At 40.7% G+C, this 21,378-nt stretch overlaps 1 long non-coding RNA gene across 1 annotated transcript in view; it reads left to right on the plus strand.

The window, feature by feature from the left end:
• The window catches only part of LOC109455121 (aldehyde oxidase 4), a 119,266-nt gene continuing 97,888 nt past the window's right edge, over positions 1-21,378 (plus strand). The window contains exons 1-3 of the long non-coding RNA XR_012495729.1: positions 1-270; positions 9,796-9,876; positions 17,937-18,073. This is a non-coding gene — a long non-coding RNA (aldehyde oxidase 4). The remainder of the gene's footprint in view (positions 271-9,795; positions 9,877-17,936; positions 18,074-21,378) is intronic.

The raw sequence follows: 21,378 nt of genomic DNA on the forward strand, positions 1-21,378 counted from the left end.
GTGTGAACAAATCAGAGCACTTCCAGTTGGTACGTGATGGGACTGTGCCTACCTTCAGCTGTGCCAATCAGAAGCCTCTTTGTCATCTGAGAGCTGCCTACGCCTCAGCTTTCAGGCTGGATCCTCTGTGTTCTGTGCTTTTAGGAAAGGAATGCTAAAGGCCAAGAAACCCAGGCAGGTTCTGCACCCCAGGTGTGGTGAGGGACATCTACACTCTCCTAAGGAGGCTCCTGGAGCCCCCCACGAAGCAGTCAGTGGAAAACTTGGGTGGTGAGTCATGACTCTCTGATACTATAGAATGGGTATTGTCTTTAACAAGAGGAGCAAGGATTTGTGAGCATTTTCCTCCAAGGAATTAAACACAATGGCTTGACAAAGATTGATTCGTTGATCTTTATGATCCACGCCCCTCAAGCAGGGTTGGTAAGTGTTATCCATCCATATTTAGCAGGAGGGGAAACTGTGGCAGCAAGCCAGAAAATAAAGTGAATTTTCCATATGACTATGAGTCTTGGCACTGTATCAATTGTTTCTGATCATTTTAGGGTAATGTATGTTTGGGTAGCATAAGCTTATTGAAACAGTCTTTGCTTCGGTGACTTGATGCAACTGAAATGTTACTGGAATGGTGTTTGGAAATATTAGGACCTTAAAAATCTTTTAATGATATACTTAGAGCTAGCCAAAAGACACAAGGACTTTTTGGGTTGTTTTTACTTTTTGTTGTGGCTGTTGCTGCTACAGTTGCTAGTTAAGTACTATTAATGCTTATGAAATCGCAGACTCTTAGGAATCAGGGGAAAAACAACCACTTATGACTCATAATTTTGCAATCATTTGAAATGCCTTAAGACTTTTAAAGTGATGTTTCCCCTTTCTGTCCTTTTGGAAATTTTTAAATTCTTATTAAATTTCATCTATTCATTCTATCCTATCAAGATAGTTTTTAACTTTTTTGCCATTACTTGCAAATCTGATCAACATTACCTTCTCTCTCTTTGTAAGCTGTTGATTAAAATATTGACAAGTAAGCCAAGTGCAGAACTATGAGAAAAATACTCTACACCGTTCACACTTGCTCAATCAAGTATAAACCCTGCTGTGGTATCATGCATTTACCTTTCTCTGGCTTCTCCACAGAGGGAGTGCAGACACTGCCAAATGCCTGTGAAACCCCCAAGCCCTGTGTCTGTGACACTGATCAGTTGCTCAGTCTAGAAATCTAATCTCAAAAGAAGATGTTGCTAGTTTTCTTGAGTACCCAGCCTCCTCTTAGGGACCAGCGTTGTGGGTCCTCTCATCAGCAATTCATTCCAGAGTAAACCCAGGAAGTTGCCTGACAGCAAAGTTGACCACATCTAAATCCATCTTTTTGAAAACCAGGATCAATGGTCGCCTGTCTCCAGGTTCTAGCATTGCTCTGGTTTTCTGTGATGTCTCAAAAAGATTACTGATTATGGTTTCACAAACTCATCTACAAATAATTTCAAAGTCATAGTCCATAATTAGCCTTGATTGATCTGACCACTTGAATGAATTTAAGAGGCTAAGTGCTCTCTTAAAATCACGTACCTTGAGCTTCATTTCCTTCTTAACTGTGCTCGTCTGATGCTTTTAGTGTACCAAGCATTTCTTCGGTGAGAAATATGGAATCAAAAGTTAGAATAAGATGGTTTTGTTTTTCTCTTGCATCTGTTACTATCACTCTATCTTCATTGAGCAAGATATTTGTTTTCTGCATGATATAGTTTATGGTTGACAATACTTTCCACAAAACATATCTCTCTCCGGTGCCTTAGACAACTTGACACTGCTCTGTGCCACACTTGCTTTCACATCAGTTTGCCCCATTGTTTCCATCATTTGTTCATATCCTTTCTTTGTCTTCACTGATCAGAGAACAGTCTGGTTACAGTGCCCTGCCCCACTCCTTATTTCTTCCTTATTTACAATTCTGTCCTCCAATTTTAATTTCTGAGTGCTTTGTATGCAGTTTATGTTGTATTTCCTTTTTCCAGTTTCTGATAAGTGGGAGAAGTTTCATCATTGCTGTGTACTTCCTGAAACTGTAGCTTTCATAAGCCTACAGCCCTAAATAAAAACACCCAGCATTCTTCTCTTTCTCTTGTTATGAACCCAAAGATGTTCTCCCCAAACATTCTCTGACTTTCATATCACAGGCTCTCTGATTAGCTTGACAGCCATTCCCCTCATTTATTCCTTTCACTTTTGAGCCATGTTAGAACATTTTAGCCCCTCTTCTGTAGAAGAGACCGAATTTCTCAAAACCTGGGTAATTGAAGGATCCCTTCCCAGCTATGTCCTTCCCCGGTTATCAGTTTTATCATTTATTTTAGGGAAACCCCATCCTTTTTGTTGGAGTAAGTGGCCTGTGTTGTTCAAATCCCTTGGGAGCTAGATGTTGGTTTAACTGGTAGGACAGGGTTGGAGACTTGACGACATCCCATATTGGGACTGCAAAGGATGCTGAAACTAGGAGTCCGGACAGAGGAAGTTGGGTTCAATAAGCCAGAAGTAGAAGTTTCAACATTTTGCCCAAAACTTGAGGGGCTAAAGGCAGATATCAAAAGCCAACAAAGGCCAAGGATCAGAGGGTCAGGGATAAAAACAGTAAGTTTGGAGAGAAGAAGTGAGGCAGGATGGTTACCTTCAGGCAGCCCGTGGTGTGAGGCATGAGAGAGTCACAGCCACATTCCTGTTCGTTCCTCTGTAAGCTCTCCCTGAAATGGTCTTTACCCCCTTCTTTCCTGTGAGATCTCTGGATTGCCACTCAAGTTTATATGTTAGGATCATGTGGTCCCTGTCTCCTTTGTTAGTTTTCTTCCTAACATTGCCAGGTCCCATGAGTGGGTCTCATCCCTGTAGGTTTGGGTGGCCAATGTTAGACGACAGTAGCATGATTGCACCAAAATTGCAAGTCTTCTTTATCACCCACAGTCTGTGCTTTAGTATCTAGACATCATCACAAAGCTGACTTTTAATGAGTACTTTCTATGTATCAGGCACTATGCTATCTATGGTAGGTACTATGTGCCGATTGTACAGATGACAAAACTGAAGTACAGATTGGTTAAGTTACGGACAAGATCACATCAGTAGCAGATGGAAGAGTCAGGATTTGAACCCAGGTAATTTGGTTGTAGAATCCGTGTTCTTAACCATCTTACTGTCTGAATCTGTTTGTTTTCTTGAGATCATTTTCCTGTTATTTTTCCTAGAGAATTATCAGGAGCTTCCTTTATTATGATTACTTTTCCCCCCAAGACTAAAGTTTTGTTGAGTTTCATATTTTGGAGTATCATCGGTGTAAGTGTCTAGTCTTCTAATTTACTTGTTTCATTCTCACATTTCTTCATGCGCCCATCTATAAACATCAGTTGAGTGTCTACTGTGTTATGAGCAGTATGCTATGGTTCTTACTCGTAGGGAGAATCAGTCCAAACAAGGGGTTCTGATTCAGGGATAATTCATGTCTTTAAGGAGCCCATGAATGTGCAAAATTTTTTCACATGTGATTTGGAGGAAATAGTCACAAAAGAGAACTCTCCTCATATTCTCAGAGTCTATGACTGCCTCCATAAAGGTGAGAATCACTGATCTAAAGAGACACAGAAATAATTATAACACAGTGGCCTCCTGATTAAATCTAGGAACCACGCCCTCAAACATGCTTTCCTAACCTTTGTAAGAGATACTTCCTCTGTGTCAGTGTTAGTCCTTCCAATGTTATAAGATCTTTTAATACCATCAAGTGATTATCAAGAACAATAAAGCGTTTGATATTTTACCCTACCAAGTTAGCCTGACACAGTCTGACAAATGTTGGCAGAAGACACAACACTCCTGGCTCAGAGACAAAGGACTTTATTATTCACAACAACGGCACAGCTAGAGTAGTGACACTTATGCCAGCTTCCCGAGCCCTGATTCCCACAAGACAATGTGCAGAGGGGCCAACTGACAGCTGGATATGCAATGGGTTGTGTGTGTTACAGGAGAGGAGCCCTGAGATCAGGGAACCCAAATGTTTTGTAATAAGCCTCCCAGGAGGTGACCTTATTTTTATTATACTGGGCAGTAAGAAGTCTTGACAATTCTTCCGCAGGGCCACATAGTCTTTATCTTCCAAGGTTGTTCACTCTACCAACATCCTTGAAAACACAGTCTGGAACAAAAGCAGTCAGTGCCTCTGCTCATGAGATGCGCACATCTCTGGCTTGTGACCTGTGCCCCTTGTAGGGGTTTCCTCCATCCCTCGTCCTTTCTCTTCACTGATTTCTTGCTCTGCACCCTTCCCCAGAAATGTATCCTGAATGAGGACACTGGTTCAATCAAGAAAAACTACTGGGATTTTTGTCTATGATTCTTATTGGAGAAGAGGGAAGTCCTAGTTATGAACAAGGGAGACAAAGGGCAGAAAAGTGTCCTTTGTGTTGAAACATTGTATATTTATGTCTATGGGGTAATTTATGCCACTGTACTGGACACAGACCTTTTGTGGAAAGGGGAGAAAGTTTTAGTCCTATGAGTATGCAGCAACTGATAGCTGCTGTACCAGCACTTCTGGATTTAATAGCAAAGCATCACACCCATTACGCGGAATTGGTTTTCAAGGAAAGGACAGAATTGTGCATTACAGACTCAGAGGTTTACCATTCTGGCCCTCTCAGTGAGTGTACTAGATATTTTTCTCAGAAATACAGACAGGTAGCAGCTTAATGGCCTTTTTGAAGGTGAAGTTTGTAGAATAGCATATTCTAAGTGAAAACTGATGAGGCCATCTTCCTAACATCTAGCTTTGTGATAGGAAAAAACAGAGAAGAGTCTATTTCTCACACTGTGATTTCAGCAGCACATTTTGTGGAGTTATAGCCAAAGTGAAACATGTTGTGAAATAAATGCCTATGTCCTCTCTCAATGTGATAACATCTTTGATTAGTACTAATGGTCTATGGGGAAGAGAGGAGAAACCATTTCCATCTTTCATGTTGCATGGAATCAATAGCAATCTATAACATCCATAGAGAATTTGTTTCAGACCTTCCTCTGCCCACTCCCTACAATTCAACCCCCCCCCCCCAAAAAAAAAAACCTATGGTAAATAGCTAAAAAAGAATACATGGAATCATTAATTTAAAAAGTACAATCTTTTTTCTGCAAAGCTATATCTTATAAACTGCAGAAGTTATATATCCAGAGATGTTTTGATTTCTAAATTGTAAAAAAAAGGGGGGGGGGAGTGAGAAAGAGTTAAGATGGTGCCAAAAGGGACATGCAAGAAAATATGTCTAAAGGAAAAATTTAAGACTGGAAACTAGAAAGCCATGTAAACAAAATATTCACGTAAAACATTTGTTTTGGTGCCTAGCAGTTATAAATATTAGTATTACTATTTGCCTGAGCTGGAGAAGCAAGACAAGTCACAATAATATCTATCTATCTATTTATTTATTTATTTATCCATTTATTTTTCAATTTATTCATTATTTATTGAATTTATGTGTTATAGAAACTAGGTACCTTCCATTGTCACCTGTATTTCATTTTCGGTTTCCTCAGGAATATAAAGATTATTTAATCAGCTAGAACACGGGTTCAAATAAGTGCAGAGAAAAGGCCTACGCCAGATTCCTAGGCTGATCTGGATGGAGGGGCCACAGATCCAGCAGAAGGGAGACTCCGACCATGGAGCCAACCCCTGGTTCTCGGTGGTAGCTGGGAGGGTGTTGTTCTAACTCAGGAGGCTGCAGGGCCTGCAGGCATTTCTGTCCTCTCTCTGGAGGGTTGTTCTGAGGATGAAATGCCTTAGTGGATGGGAAGCACGGACTGTGGTGGACACTAGTTGTTAATAGTTATAGGCACTACAAAGCTGTGTTTTACAAGCGTGAACTCCATTATCAGGATACATAGCTTTCAGTTCTGATTCTGCTATTCTTTAGGTATATAATTTGATAAATTACTTAACCTTTCTGGGCCCCTGTTTCCTTACATGTAAAAGAAGATTATGATTATCAGGATTAAATTATATCATGTCTGTAAAGTAGAAAATATCAGGTTGAGCACATACTGAGCATATAAGTGCTCAATAAAACCTCTAGTATAATTAATCAATAAAGCTACTACCATTGGTACTACTACCACCATCATTAATATTATTATTATCATCATCAAATACCTCCTATGCTATTTTACAGCTCTAGGATTCCCTGATTTTGCATTCCTTGTTTTCTTCCTTCGAGTTCATCTTGCTGCCAAATGAATGGGGACAAGAAATTTGCTTAGATCAAGAGGAAAAGAAGCGTGAGAACAAAACTAGTATAAGCCCTTCTTTTTCTCTCCTCTTTTATCTGCAACTTTTCCTGTTTGGTCTTAGTGCACCTTATTGATCTAGCATATTGAACCTAACTAACAGGGATTGGGGTGCTAGTGGAAGGACTTATGGAAGTCCCCAAAGCACTTCTTTTCTGCCACTCCTTCTATCCCTTTCCCTCCATTGACATTCAGCCACTGCAAACCCAAGTCTTCCTGGGAGAAAGGGATGTTACGTGCTGGGCCTGCAGGAAGTAGTAACTACTCAAAGATGGTACCAGCATGGTGACACCAACTTTGGCAAGAGCAGACACAACTTGAGTCCCAGCTCTGAAACTTCCAGCTCAAGATTAATTTCCTCCTCGGTATAATTGGGATACTTCAAGGAAGTTGTTGGAAAGACTAAATGATAGACATAAATGATATACATAAAGTCCCAAGCACCGTGATAAGCACATAGCAGTTACTTAGTAAATGCCAATTTTTCCTAATAATTAATGTTCGAAATTGCCGTTAGGACCAATCTTGGCAAGAGATGACTCACAAAAACAATAGAAATTAGAGAGTATTCAGGACATTAAAAATGTCTACGTTTATACTTTTTGACTCAGTAATTCCACTGCCAGGAATCTACCCCAGGAAATTAGAGGTAGGTCAAATATTTATTATATACGGGGATGCTTGTCATAATGTCATTTATAATAACAAAACTTAGAAATAACTTAAGTGTTCAACAATAGGAGATCACTTAAATAAATCATGGTATACCCACATGACTGAAACTTAAGCTATCTTTAAAAATCTTTTTTGTGTAATATTGGAAGAATTTGAAAATAAAATTGTTTCCAGTTAAATTTTTTTTTTAATTGAGCACCTGACACCAAATTTTTAGGGGGGGGGGAAATATATATATATATATATATATATATATATATATATATATATATATATATAGAGAGAGAGAGAGAGAGAGAGAGAGAGAGAGAGAATAAAAATGGGAGGAAATACGCATAACGTTAATGGTAGTTATCTCCACACAATTGGATTATGAATTTTATTTTCTAGATTTTACAGCAACTCTACATGATCTTTTTTACATGAACATGCTTAATTTTGTAATTGCACATACAGAAAATGTTTTAAAAAAGAAATTCCTATGGATGGTATAGTAGTCACAGCAGAAATAGAATTCCCTCTAAAAACCAAATTCATTTGGTATCTAGCTTAGATTGAAAAGGGGAGGAGGAAGCTTTAAAGATTGGCATAGCTTCTTACCTAGTGGTAATTAAATAACCTGCTTACCAAATACCACTGCCTGGCCTGGAAGGAAAGGGCAGACCTGCCCCTAACATTTGCAAGACCCAAAGCAAGAGTACAAATGGAAGATGCCCAATGCTCTTCTCTCCCCTCCCCCAGCTCTGTCTTGCATTGATGCCATCACAGACTGATACCCAGCTCACATGTCCAAGCTCTGTCCATCCCCCAAACAGCTGCTCCTTGGCAGCTTCAAAGGCCTATGGGTGAACTCCACGTTGCCCATCTGCTCTCTCTGGGAAGCAGGACTAGAGCAGAGGCCCATATGGGCCTTGGAAGTAGGTTTGGTGCCACTGGGGAAGGGAATCCTGAGGTCATGGGTGCCCACAACTTGTGGTTAGAAGATGAGGTATTGGCTGTGAGTGGAATGTCCCTTTTATGCCAAGGACTCCTTGCCCCTTGAGATGGAGTGTGGCAAGAGGAGACCAGAATTGGGACCCAGAGCAGAGTCCCGGTGATCTGAGGCCTAAGGACAATGTGGGTAATGGACTCCTTGAAGCTACATTTGATGCTTCTGACCTCAATGAAAATATAAATAAGAATGAACTCTAAGATGGTGTTTCATATGCATAAAAAACAACATTGCAGAAAATCTAATGAAGTGCTTAATTTAACCATTACTCATTTGTCAGCAATAATTTCCCCCACATCACCTCCCTGCAAAGTGTCAACTAACCATGTTTAGTTTCTGTGAGAACTGGAAACTCAATGGTGAACTTCGCTGGAACTGTAACCACCAACAACGGTTCCCTGGGCCAGTTCTGCATTAGAAAGCCATTTCTTAATTGATCTGAGATCTGCTTTCCTGTAATTTCTACTTATGGGATAATATTGGGCAAGTCTGTACCTCATCTGAGACAGCCTTTCTCACAGAAGCAGCCACCTCTCACACATACCCTCTTCCCTTCTGCATTAATCTTCCTTGTCTCCTGTTTAGTTCTTTTTTATGCACTTTCTCCACTTTAATGCCTCATCCATTCCTGAGATTCCAGGAAAGAACTCCATAAATGATTCCCAGATCTTTTCCTATTGCTCTCTCTTGACCCTTCCTTCACATACCGAATCCTGAGTCCATTGTAATTCCCACTCAGACTCCATCCACTAAACCAGTGTCTCTCCTGACTTCCATACTCAGGTTATAGGTATCACCATTTTTTGTTTTTTTCTCCCCCATAACCAAGGCCTGATGAATGTAACATGCACCAGCCCTTAAGCTTCTCTACTGCTTTTCGTCTGTATCCATACTGCCCTGGTCCAGACCATCTTCATGTACACTGAGATTATCGCAAGTTCCTCACCTGGTCTCCTTCCTGCCTCCCCGTACAACCCAACTCATGGCAGGGTTCCCAAATTTCCCAGAATTCCTTAGGAAGCTTTTAAAAATGTAATTAGCTGGGATTTCCCTCGGTTTTACGGCACTGGAACCTCCTGTGTTATGATCTAGGAATACCTTGAATTTTTACAAAGTTCCCTAGGTGACATATCCAACCAGCCTGCAGGTCTGGAATTGGGAACCACTGCATATCACAGTCAAATTAATCTCCCAGAAATATCGACTAAGAAAATGCTGAGTGTCTCCCACTGGCTCCAAATACCATCTCAAGCCTGAAGACTGCCTTTTAAAACTTTCTACAGTCTGGTCTGAACTGCTTCTGACACTGTCTCCTTCTAGTCTCTCTTCTGTAGTCAAGGTCATCTTTTTTATTTCTTCCTAACACCTCTTGACTAGCCTCCCATATGAATCTGTGCTGGTTCTATTCCCCCCGCCCCCGACCCCTCTTCCAGGAAGCCTCTACGTTGGCTTGCTCCCTGACTTCCCGGGGAGCATGCTGTTTGTATCACTCTTTTGTCACTTAGCTTCTGCTAACCCTAATTAGAGTTCATCTTTCTCCAGCTGAGCCCAGAGTTGGGCACAACAGAGCAAGTGTTTAACAGCTGCCGGCTTCCTTCTGCTCCCCCTTCCCCCAGGTTTCTCCAGTCAGAGTAAAACTGAAAGGCTGGTCTGTCTCTCACCGCCTTGTGTCCCTCTCTGCAGTCCAGGGCCTTTCAAACAAGAGAAACTCAGTATTTGCCTGTTAATGACCATCATGCTTATCAACCCTTGATGTTGTTCTTGCCAACAGATTAAAATGTTATTATTTTTTTCTTAAGGTTTGTACCAAGTCGTATAGAAAAGAAGAATTTCAGCCTTTGGACCCAACCGAGGAACATATATTTCCACCTGAATGAACGGTATGTTCCTTTTCCTCCAATTTATTTCTCTTTTTATGCTGATGGTGAGGGAATAAGTTTCCCAGTTGATACTTTCTATCTTTTATTCAGATATCTTAACCTGAATGTCAAAAGGAAAATGTGAAACATCTTTAAGGCAAAACACTTTCTTCCTTTCAACTTATTTCTTTAGTTTTTTACATTAAAAATAAAGCCAACCTGAGACAGGGTTCAGTATCTATCACAGGAAATTTTACTTACTCGAAATATTAATTGGCTTAGTATTAATTTGCCCCCGTGGGCACCTTTGCACTACTGTCATCCTCAGGAAACTGTGAAAGGCATTTCCCCCCCAGACCTGTCCCCTGGGTCAACCTACCTGGTCCCTAATCTTTCATCTAATGGAACTCCTCTCCCTCTGTGTCTAGGGCGGACAGTCACAGATCATCTTTATTAAAATCCAAGGAAAACTCAGGGTTCAATCCATAAGCAGGTGAGGGCAGTTACCAGTTCCTTACTTACCTGACAGCTTGGCACAGCTTAAAAGCATCTAATTGCCCCCTTTTGTTTTGTTTTAATTCTTCATCCAGGCATCCCTCCCAAATGTCAGCACTGAACTAGGCACTTAAGACACAGAAAAGACACCCCACCTGTCCCTCAGCAGCTCACAGTCAAATGGTGGAGTCAGACAGATGTGCCAGTGATAATTAACAACAGAATGTAAATGAATATGAATATGACCTATGAACCAAGGTCTGGGAGTAGAGAAGAGAGCAAGAGGTAGGATAAGGCAGACATACAGAGAGACTTCTCCAAAGAGCCAAGCTTGAGCTACAACTTGAATTATAAATAGAAGTGATCAGGAAGTGGGAAGGAGGATAAACGAGACGTGGAGAGGGAGTTCCAGGTGAAGCAAAAATCATGGGCATTGGCCTGTGGCTTTGCAGAATGTGGGTCTTTCAGGGAAAACAAACAATTTCAAATAACTAGGGCATGGCATGTTGGAGGGTTCAATGATACTCCCACACCTACCCCACAGTGTGAGGCTAGAAAGGGAAGAGGAGGAGTCCAGATCATGATGGACCTTTAATACAGATCTAAAAAATACGAATTTTTTTATACAGGTAATGGAGACACATTAAAGAATTTTGATAAAGGATATTTACAATTTTGAAAGGTCACTCTGGCTGTTGTATGGAGGAAAAAATGGAAGCGGTTACAAATGAATGCAGGGTAGCAGATAGGTATCACAACAAACCAGGAGAGGGACAATATCATCTGGGAATAGGGTGCTGGTGTGGAAGGGGATAGATGTGGGAAATGTTTGAGACAAAATTAGTAGGGCGTGGCAGTGGACTAGATATAGGAGGGTTACAGAAGAGAAGGGCAGGAGTAACTCCTAGGCTTTCAATTTGCACAACGAGATGTTAAATTAGGGAACTGGAGTAGAAGTACCTTTCATAGGACAGATCAGAAATTTGGATTTCCAATACTAGTTTGAAATCCTTTTAAGAAATCCAAGGGGAGTGTCCAATAAGTAGTTGGAAGTTCAGGGAGAGGTGAGGGTTATGTGCATACATTTACAAGTTATTTAAATCAAAACCACAGGTACTGATGAGAGCATAGCTGAGAAGTAGCCCTGGATCTAAGCCCCTTAGGGAATTCCAACAGCTAATGAGTAGATGGAAGGATGAGTAGAGCCAAGAGATTGAGAACAAGAGCTAGAGAGGGGACAGAAACATCAGAAGACTGGGGTATTCCAGAAGCAGTGGAAGAGAATGTTTTGATGAGGAGAGAATGGTGAAATGCAGCAAGTATTATTGAGACATGAAGCAGGATGAGAACTGAGATTAGTGACAGAGATGACAGCACTCTTCACCTTCACAAAAGCAGAAAGGAGTATGTAGAGGAGAAACTGGGAAGGGAAAAAATGGAGGCAGTGAGGCAAAAGAGTGCTTTACAAACTTGGCTGAGGGAGAGAATAGAGAGGGCAGTAGCAAGGATTGGAGAATTTAAGTTTTGTCTTCTTTGTTAGTGGAAGAAACATGAATGCTGATGGGAAGAATACAAGTAAAAGGAAGATGTTGAATACTTAAGAGATGAAAGGGGTGAGGCCCAAAGTGTTGATTGAGGAACCCCTTTTCTATTTCTTTCAGAAAACTTTCATTAAAACACTGCTTCCAAGTCTGGGGAAGAATCTCCCTGGACCCCCCTAAGCCTCTGTCCTTCCCCTGTAGGGTATTTTCTGCTGGATATTGATCACCTATTTACTCACTGGGTTGCGAGCTCAAGTTGGCTCTGAGAAGGAAAGTGTGGTGTTCACCACTGTGTCACCGTTGCCTGGCACAGCAATACTCAATTTTTTTTTTTTGGGGGGGGGGGCTCAAGACCATGTATACCCTTAAAAATCATTGAGGACCTAAAGAGCTTTGTTTATGTGGGTTTAGCTATTGTTAAAGAGAAATCCCCAGACCGAAAATGGCATCACTTGTCCTAAAAGAACTGATACCATGATACCAAACCTAAAGTTAATACTTGTTCTAAATTGCAGTTTCAACCTCTCCCAGAAATATAATCTTAATCAGTCTGGAATTTTCCAGACAAGCACCGGTAAGGTAATCTGTCACAAGGGCCTTCTCTATCCCCCATAGAAAGAAACAGCAATCTGCATGATAAAAAAGAAAAGAAAAGGAAAGAAAAGAAACACACACACAGAAAACCCTTCTCCTTTTCTTTCCCCAAGAAAAGATGTCCGGCCCAAAAATAACCCTTTCTTTTCCTTAGTCAATAGCTTCCTTGCCCCACCCTTCTTCCTATAAAAACCTTCCATTTTGTACAACCATTCAGAGCTCCCTTCAAGTTGCTTGATGAGATGCTGCTCAATTCATGAGTTACTTAGTAAAGCCAATCTTCACATTTACTTGGTTAAATTTTGTTTATTAACATTATTCCCATTTGTAGTATTTGAAATTAAAACTGGAAACTATTTTAAGCATTTGTATTATTTATTTGAAAAAGACATGAGTAAACCCATTGCACATTAACATAAAGAACACATGGTTCATGAAGAATACCTATATTTTCCAAAGAAACATCAATGAGAATGGCATTGTTTTACAATATTTGCAAATCTTTTTAATACTGGCTTACAAGAAAATGTCTGGATTTGCATATCTGCTTCTATATGCAGCTAGTCACAATACCACACATAATTCAAAGGTCTTAGAAAGATTTACTATACACTCATAAGAGAATGAGAACGAAGAAGGCAAATAACATCTTTCATTATAAAACAGTTTTGACCTTCAGATCCCTGAAATGGTTTGAGGGACCCCCAGGAATCTATACTCAGAACCATTGGCCTAACCTGATGAGAGAAACATATGAATTACTTCATTAACTGGATTTTTTAATCGATTCTCAGAGTCTTCCATCTCTCTGTCATCCTTTCCAGCAAAACGCATAACTTAAGGCTACATTTACAGGATCCTTATGATAAAGAAATTCTCATTTAGCCAATCTGCTTACTTGTTCAATTTCCATCGCTTTAGTCAGTTAAGCAGCTTCCACTATGATTTTTGTTCAATGTTGAAATTATTCAGTTGTTACTGAACCCAAGTTCGTATGCCTGATGTTTCGAAAAGACAAAACTCAAAACAGCAGAGTTTGGAGTAAGAAAAGGTTTATTGATCGAGAAGTTGCCAACAAAGAAGATGGGAGACCTAATGGTACCTCAGATCAATCTAGCTCACTGGACTAGGTTAAGGGTTTTTTAAGGGGCTAGGGAGAACACATATGTGGAAGTACGGGTGGGGCAAGTTTTCATTGGAGGACCTTGGAATTTGGTCATTTATGACAAGGGGTTCTTCCTGGAAACTTTGCTTCTAAAAGCATTCTGGTGTTCAAATTCCAGTTACATCCAATTGTTTTGTTCCATGTGGAGGGGAGAGGGGAACGAGACTTTGATGCTGGGTGCAACTGGAGGTCAAAGTTCTCTCCTCTGTTCATGCTTTATCTGCATGACATGAGGATTTGGTCTGTTGTCTCTGAAAAGTAACTCAGTATCTTGTTAAAAGGATAGGACCATTTTGAGCTAGTTTTGTGCTTACACATATGAGATGATTTGTTGTAAAGTCCACCAAAAGTTCTGCCCTTTTGATGGTTCTCACAAAGAACAAAATAATGTCGCATAAAACATTTTTACAAGGGTATTTTCGTGCGGGGTGGCCTGCGGGGTCTCAGCTCCCGCTCCCCACACAAGAACACAGTATGTGGTGAGGCCAAAACGGAACACCCACAGAGCCATAAATAGGGGAGTCATACCACTATAGTCTCACTGGAGGCTAGATTCACACGACGTGCGACCTGCTGTCCGCTTTTCTGCCAACCGAGCAACCTTCCTCGACTCGACTGCCCAATGTAGTCGCGGCAGTTATATTAGTGACCAATGACTCAAGGGTTACAGCTGACGGCCAACTAGCCACAGCTGGTGGCCATCTAAGACCCGAGCCAGCACCTTTCAACGAGAGGCCGAGAGCCTGGAAACTGTTCTCTGGGGCTCTGTCCCCACAGGTATCATAAAATTTAATTTCATACAAATGAAACAGTTCAATTCCCTTGAGAAATGGTCCCCTTATTTATTATTAACAAGCAGAAGTTGTTTAAACTATGCTTTTTCCAGATGCATGGAACCATTTCAGTTCCAGAGGACTCAGGTCAGGGAACTTGGTGCCCTCGGGTTCATGGTCCTGTTCCCATTAACTATGTGTGTCACCTTGACCGGGTCACTTCCCCTCTTTGGGCCTTATTGTTATTTTCTTCTATAAAACTAGACCCGTGACTTTCAGATTTACTCATGTGAAGGAGCAATCAGAGTCAAGGGCTTTTCCTTGAATACCATATTCTTTACTGAACACCATAAAATAACAGCAAATTTAGCTGGACTAAAAGGAATAGAAACAATTTTAGACTTAGAAAACTGTGGGGACAGAGCCAGGAGTGCAGTTTCCAGGCTCTCGGCCTCACATGGAGAGGTGCTGGCTCAGGTAGTAAATGGCCATCAGCTGTGGCTAGTTGGCCGTCACCTGTAACCAGTGAGCTATTGGCCACTAATATAACTGCTGTGGCTACGCTAGCAGAAAATGGGGGCTAGCAAGAAGATGGTGGCTGAGCTAGCACGGCGGGTTGCAGCTAACAAGTGGGGTTGGTTGGTTGGCAGAGAAGCGGACGGCAGGTTGCAGATCGTGTGGCTCCTGCTTCTTGTGTCTCCAACCCAGCCGCCAGTGAGACTATAGTGGTATGACTCCCCTATCCATGGCTCCGTGGGTGTTCCTTTTTGGCCTCACCATGTCCTGCGTTCTTATGTGGGGAGCAGGAGCTGAGACCCCGCATGACACCCTGCATGACAAAAACGTAACTGTATTATAATATCCCTGTACCAGATCAAAACTAGGATCACAGAAGCCCATTAAAAAGAAGAGAAAGGAAAAGAAAAAGGTCACCCAATTAAACATGGTCAAATATTTGCAAATTACCCTCATAAGTATTTGTTTTCTACTTATTCATTCCATCTTATTGTCAGCCTTCACTTTCGGTGCCATTAGTTTTAGAGAAATGGATGGGAGAAAAACTTTAAAGAAATTCTGCCCACTAACGATTTCTGCTAATTGAGAAAAGTCTGATTTTCAACTGTAGCTGTGAAACCCCTCAATCTTGCTGGGGAAACAGCGATGGCCTGTGAAAAGAATGTCCCCACTACTTTAAAAAGTCTCACATTCTATGCTTTACCATATTTCTGTGGTTCAACGAAACAGCCCACTTGCCTCACATAAATATGGTGTCTGAGAGCCCAAAGAGTTTCTAGTCAAATCCGTAATTTGCAGATGAAGTCACGCCTAGAGAGGTTCTGAGGTTTCCCTGAATTCACCGGGCTGCTTAGTGGTCAGGCGGGGCTTAGAACCGCGGTCTCCTGTTTCCCGGTGTTTTTCTACTCAGTGAGCTTGCCTCATGATAAATAACACACACACCCCAGTGCACATGTAGTTAATTCTTTGTTAATGTTCTATCACCATTTGTGACTTAGCCAAAAATTATTTCTTCACATGAGAATTTGACATTAGAAATCTCATCCCTGGGGAAAGAAACTTCTACCTAATCCACCTTTTTCTGTCATTACTATAGTCCTTTAGATAACTGAAAAATCGTTGTTTACAGACCAAACCCCATCTGTTAGTGTTGCTGATTTTCACCCACGATTTGAATGCTGCTGAGTCAACTTCATGGCACCGTTTCTTTATCTGAGAGATTAATTCATTCTCTCAATCTTTATTTACTTTGCCTTTGAACTTAGATCATGTCATAATAAACATCCTTTGAAGTTTTACTTAAATAGCTGTTTCATAATCTCAAAGAGCAGAGACCTCTGCAAGCAAGTGTTCAATGTCAAATCATAGTCATATTAAAACAAGACAAATACGTTTATGTTCTGAGTTCACAGTGTAACATAAAAAGCCCCAGAAAGGTGGGCATGTGGACAGTTATCATCTGTCTAGATGAATCCTTAGACTCCTGAGCTGGGATATCTGTTCTAAGTTAGCCTGTTTAGTAGCAAAACAGAACTTTATTGAAGAAAATCCTGCCCCAAAAGAATTCATCAGTCACATCTATTTAAGGAGATAAAAATCAAACAAACCTTAATCAAATAGTCTTAGCTCCAAGAAGCACTAAAAGGAAACCTTATTTAAAATGAGAGTCGCATGGCTTATTTTAGGTTCTTTTTACAAGAGCCTGCTTTTTGTCCACCTTCCCAAAATTAAAGCATGAGCTCCCTCTGCTGAGTGAATTAGTCTTGTGTCGATGAAACACAATCTAAAACATTTGTGCATTGCTTATTAGTTCCATTTAAAAAAAACCTCATGACTATAATATGGAGTGGAAAGGAAAGGTAGAGAAAAGTAATTTATTAAGGTAGAGAATCTTGAGGGTTTTTTTTTTTTTCTAAGCACTGACCCCTGGAATGGCAATTCTTTGTAACCACCGATGTAATTACCAGAAAGTGTTTACAAGCCCGTTCTCACACCCACCCTATTACCTGGCTTCAATTCTTCATAGCACTTATGTCTGAAATTATATTACTTATTTATTCATTGATCTGGTTATGGCTGTCACCCCTACTAGAATGTTGACTTCCTGATAGCAGAGATGTTGTCTGTGCTTTCAGCACTTAGAACAGTGCCTGGCACACAGTAGGTACAGAGCAATATTTGTTTAATAAATGGAGGGAGAGAGGGAAGCAGGCAGGCCAGCATTTACTTATAGTGTCACTTAGGATTATGATTCAATTAGAGAACGATTCAGTGTCAATCACGGAACTAGATACAAATTTAGTAGGAAATGAAAAAATGAGAAAATTAATGAAGCACAGTGAAAGGTTGGCATTCAAGCTCAACCTGAAAGATGGAAACGGTTTAGTCAAGTTAGACAAAGAAACAAGCATTGTGCTAGGCAATAGGGATACAATCTTTAAAAAAAAAAAAAAGGCGTGGACTCTGCCCTCATGAAGCCTACAGCCTGATGGTGAAGACAGATGTCAAACAAATAATCACACAAATAAACGGTAAATTTGCAACTGGGCCAAGAGCTGCAAAGGAGAGATAGATGATGTTAGAAGAGCAGATAACAGGGTGCTCCAACTTTAATGGGGGGTCAGGGAAGGCTTCTCCTACCTAAGATCAGAAGGTAAGGGGCAATGACCAGGTAAAGAGTGTAGACGCAGCATGTACCAAGTGCCAGAGACCGAAAATAGTGCTGTGGCTGCAGAGTGAGGGGAGAAGGCAGGTGAGGGACCACACAGCACCTGGTGAGGGAGCGTCGTCTTTGTCCCAAGAGCAATAAATGGTCCTGGTTGTTTTAGCAACTTTTTAAGGATTCTAAGTTCTTTTTACGCTCTGTTCCCTATGTTTCTGTATTTATAAGATGGTCTACAACAAGTATGTGTTATTTCAGTAATCAGAAAAACAATAGAACATTTATGAAAGAGAAAAGTATAGTCTTCTTTCCCTAATTGCCTTATTCTTTTCCAGGCTTGCAGAATATTAATGAAGGTATTTAATTATCAGAGATGACCCTAATGGCGGCCCAGGTGCAGGACATCCTAGGAGATAACACCCCAAAGTCTCTGAAGAGAAGACGCGTCAATCATCTGAGAGCTGGACAACAGGTCAGGAATCTGGTGTATATTCTTTTTACAAACATCTGAATGTGGCGACCTTAGTGAGGAAAGTTTGTATCATCTAATACTCCTACTGTTTCCTGCTATGTCCATCTGTGTTTTTCACATGACTGAGTCAGATAAAATGCCTAATTTCAGATAATTCTGGTATAATCACTTACATGACCAGGTTTTAAGGGGGGTGGCGGGACTGCCTTCCTGGTCCTCCCACCCACGACCCAAATCTTGTCTGCAATTTTCTGTTGAGGATCTATCTGGTCCAGAATGGTCTATATTTCACGACTTCCAAAAGTGTTCTTTAACTTGTTACCTAATAAATACAACTAACGGATTCTTTAAGAATAATTGACCTGGTAACAAATACAAATAAGAACAACACAATTTACTCTACCTTTGAGGGGAATTCTTTATTATAACAACTATGATATATAACAAATAGCTATATAATATGTACTTAAATAAACATATACATAACTATAAATAACACAGCAGAGTTATTCTGGTTAACCCTCAATCTCTTTGTATAAAAGAATTGTTGGGTTGTCTGTGTCCCAGTCTAAATCCTCTGTTTTGAACACTGTGGCTTTGCGTTCCTGCTGGTCTCTTCTGGATCCTGTGCTGTTCACGTTCTAGGCTTCCTGCACTAGAATGGTTGCATTTCTTATGACGGCCTTTAACCAGAGAGGGTAACCTCCATCATCCTGTCTGCAATCCATGCTCACGGTGAACTCTTCAAAGATGGAATCCTCAGCAATGGCCTCCTTGGGAGGCAGCTTCCCCAGACCGAAGGTTGTGACAGTGTGTTGTCCACAGTCCATCTCTCTTCCACCCCCTCCCACCTCTCTCCGTGCTTATCAGCTCTGTTCTACTTGTATCTGTACTGCAAGGGTTTTCATAGTGCCTGGCTGGGAAGATAAACATTTATCCTGTTGCAGATGTCACTGTTTCAGGAACGCTGCCTGGTCCTCTCTTTCAAACACGCTCTACCTCAGCAACTGCCTCACCCCACAACTCACTCTTTGCCTCTTGTCCCCCCTTCTCTACCTTCCTCCATATCGTAGTCCGTTTGGGCTGTTATAACAAAATGCCACAGACTGGTAGTTTATTTTTCATAGTTCTGGAGGCTGGAAATCCAAGATCATGACACCAGCTAGGTTACATTCTGGTGAAAACTTTCTTCCTGGTTCCAACCTGGTGCCTTCTTCCTGTGTCTACACATGGTAGAATGGACGGGGAACTCTCTGGAGACTCTTTTATTAGGCACTAATCCCATTCATGAAGGCTCTGCCCTCATGACCAAAGCACTTCCCAAAGGCCCCTCCTCCTAACCCCCTTATCTTTGTGGGTTAGGATTTCAACATATGAATTTGGGGAGTACACATTCAGACTACAACACACACACACACACACACACACACACACACACACACACACACACACTACCCATCCTGCTAGTCCCAACCGGCTGCAGGCACCCAAGGTGACGCTGCTTAACCATTTCTTGTCTATCATGCAAGCTACACATCCATAGTTTTCCGAATAACTTCTTCATGCATAAGTGATAATTTGAGTCCCTCCAAGTTAGAAATTAGGAGTAACATTCAAGCGATTTCCCCTATTTGTCTTCAGTTTCTGTTTTGTAAAAAAAAAAAAAAAAAAAAAAAAAAAAAAGGCAGGGAGGGATACATGACTCCTGTAAACCATTTTAGGATTTGCAAGAAAATCTTTCATTCATGATGGCAATTTTGATTCCATTTACCTAGTTAGATAGAAAAGCAATGTCATTCTGTATTTAAATCAGCATTCACAATAAAAGCCCTAAGGTTGCTGACAAATCTTTCTTTTAGTCCTTAGGAGGTCATATTATGAGCAGACTTTCAACTTCAGACCCCAACCCCATTTGGTAATTGTATCAAAAGGTGATCTGCCAAATCCCCTTACAAATACTGATGTCAGTTTTACAAACATAATTGAATACAGAATTGTGGGATACTATGAACCGCTCATTTATGTCATTGGATACAGAGCTAGTTTTTCATTTTGCTGTGATTAGAACTGAAAGCACACATGTCATGAGGATAGTATGTAGAAATGAGACAATTTGTTTTATTATTAGTAGTATTTTTTAAAAGATTTTATTGGGGAAGGGGAACAGGACTTTATTTGGGAACAGTGTGTTCTTCCAGGATTTTTCCAAGTCAAGTTGTTGTCCTTTCAATCTTAGTTGCAGGGGGCGCAGCCACCATGCTTTGCGGGACTCCAGGAGTTGAACCGGCAACCTTGTGGTTGAGAACCACTGGCGCATGTGGGAATCGAACTGGCAGCCTTCGGAGTTAGGAGCATGGAGCTCCAACCACCTGAGCCACATGGCAGGCCCGAAATGAGACACTTTAGGTAATCAGGAAGCACCAGTGACAGCATCTCAACTTGTCTGTCTTCTTACCTACTCATTATTAAGAGATAAAATATTTGCAGTTGAAATAAGTTTATGATTAGTGTTATTTATATTCTTATAGCAAGACTATGATGTAACGTAGCATAGAGTTTTAGTTTAGTAGCTAATTTATTTTAACAGCTTTATGACTTATGTCTATCCTGAACTTATATGTTTAGGTTATAAAGAGATCATTTACTTTTTAAAAAAGTTTATACATTGGTATCTTTTATGGGAAAATTTATTTAACTGTAGTGGAATCCTCAGAAAAGGATTCATGAGGATCGTAAGACATATTTCCTAGTGTCAAGAGCCTAGTGAATGTAAACTATCTAATTTTATCTTGACTTATCAGGTAAATTAATTGAAAAGGGAAGTTTCAAAAGGACCAGCCTGGGGGCAGTGCCCCTATGTGGTGAAACAGAAGACAAAACAGAACACTTCTTGGTTTACAAACTATACAAGAAAAATCAGTCTCTTTTTCACTTGACTTTTGACAAAAAAAAGTGTGTTAGCCAATCTGACCCACGGCCTTATCCATCAAGCTGGCTTCTGAATGTCTTTTACCTCTTACCACGAATCAAACCCACCTTCAAAGGGTAAAGATTTATTGCCATGGAGACCACAGGCTTTCCAAGAACATCCCTCCAAAGAATTCCCAACGTGTCTTGAGACAGATAGCACTATTGAGATAAATGTCATCTCTCCCAAGATAACTACTTCAAGGGGATTAACAGCTGTTTGCGTGTCCATCTTTCAAAATTTGGGGTTTAAATAATCCCATGACTTTATGGCTGTCTTTCATGTACTGATGTTACTGCTGTCATTTGTATTTCGTTTGTCAACGTCACTGTTCTCA

The sequence above is a fragment of the Rhinolophus sinicus genome, linkage group LG01 (genome assembly GCF_036562045.2).
Source record: "Rhinolophus sinicus isolate RSC01 linkage group LG01, ASM3656204v1, whole genome shotgun sequence".
Lineage (NCBI taxonomy): Eukaryota > Metazoa > Chordata > Mammalia > Chiroptera > Rhinolophidae > Rhinolophus > Rhinolophus sinicus.